Consider the following 1,800-nt stretch of genomic DNA (forward strand, 5'->3'; position numbering starts at 1 on the left):
TGCAGTGGCGTCGGTGGTTAGGCTACCGGACTCGTAATCGTGAGATTGCGGGTTCGGGGGTTCGAGCCTCAGCTCGGTCCGACGCTATGCTCTTGGGAAAGGCTCTTTACACGAACTTTCTACTTGGCTCATTCCTATCGGAGACGATCGTTAAACTAGGAGGCCCCGCCCCTTAAATAACCTAATAGTGTTGATATGGGCGTTAAACCCATAACATTTCACCATTTTCACAGCAGTGAGAAAAAGCCAAGGAGAAAGAGTGGAAAGGCAGCAGAAAGAGTCAGGAGCCCAGAGGAGTGGGCAACACTGGGTGTCAGTGTTGATTAGGTCTGGAGCAGACAGACATTGACGATCATGGTACCCCCCCCCCCTTCCGCCATTCCATAATATGTGAAGCGTGCTGACAAAATGAGTTACTTCTCGGATATGAACCCTGTGGAAATAGATACACCACGTTTATAGGTGAAGTTTTTACAATTTATAAGTATAAAGTAACAAAAGACATGTTAATGTTAACAAATGAGTCATCAATTTTTTTTTAATCTACAAATTTGACCTTAGAGTCGATTTTGGCCAATATCTCCATTTGTGGATTGCAAAAAGTAACTCATTTTGTCAGCATGCCTCACTTATCCAGTCGTCTGTCTCCTTGATCAGCTCGGTTTTTCTCTTTGTGTTATTCGTTGCCGAGTTCTTCGATCAGGCCATCTGCGTATGTCGTTCATTGTCTTCCTCTGCTCTTCCTCCTCTGTACCTTTCCACCCAGCGGTAGTTTCTATAGTCTATTTGTGACGCAGCGCGGTGGAATCAGGCTCTCGTCAAAATAATCAAGTGAAGAAACTTGTATTTTTCCGCAGGTTTGTGAATTTATATCAAATTTTTGTGTTTTGGCTCAACACCTTTCATGCCCATTTAAGAACTCATTTATGTGTGGCTTTTTCTGAAAAACGTTTGTTTAAGGCAGAAAAAAGTAAATATTCAGTTACCACTTAGTCTTAAGCTAAGAAAATAACTAATTTTTGGTTGCCATTTTCTCACTAATTTTACCTCTAAAAACTGGTGACCCCAACCTCCTTCTTTGGCAAATATCTCGACTTGTATTTAAGATAAATGGATTTTTCCCCCATCCAAATAAACACAGGTGAACAAGCTTTACGATGAGACCAATAACTCTCATACTACATGCCAAAAAATTGACGAGAGCCTGATTCCACCACGCTGCCTCACATTTGATATATCTATGTGGCCAAAGAACCAATGAGAGTTGATCATCATCATCCGGTGCCATGCCGACTGGTGTGGGCGATCATGGACCTCCACTTCACTCTGTCTTGCGTTGCAGCAATGGTGTCTGTTGTTCTTGCTGCTCCCAGCCAAGTTGTCAACTTGTCCAGTATCTTTTCCCTCTGTCTGCCTCTGCCCCTCTTTCCATCAAACTTGCCTGTTGTTATAATATTCTGCATTGTGTGTCCGAAGAAATTTTGCCTGTCGTTTGAGTATATTCGTCATAAGCTGTCTCTGCAATTTCTTCAACCAAGACTTCTTCATTTTTGTTTTTCTAGCTGTCCATGGGATTTCCCCTAATGAAAGTTGATACGTACATACAAAAGAGTACATACAAAAGAGTACATACAAAAGAGTACATACAAAAGAGTACATACAGTTCGGTGGTTGAGTGACACGTCTCTTGCACGTCAAGAGAACTCGATTATTATTTCATAAAACGATTGAGTTTCAGCTGCAACTCTCTCTCTCTCTCTCTCTCTCTCTCTCTCTCTCCCTCTCTCTCTCTCTCTCTCT

Source organism: Aplysia californica, unplaced genomic scaffold, assembly GCF_000002075.1.
Source record: "Aplysia californica isolate F4 #8 unplaced genomic scaffold, AplCal3.0 scaffold00209, whole genome shotgun sequence".
Taxonomy (NCBI): Eukaryota; Metazoa; Mollusca; class Gastropoda; order Aplysiida; family Aplysiidae; genus Aplysia; species Aplysia californica.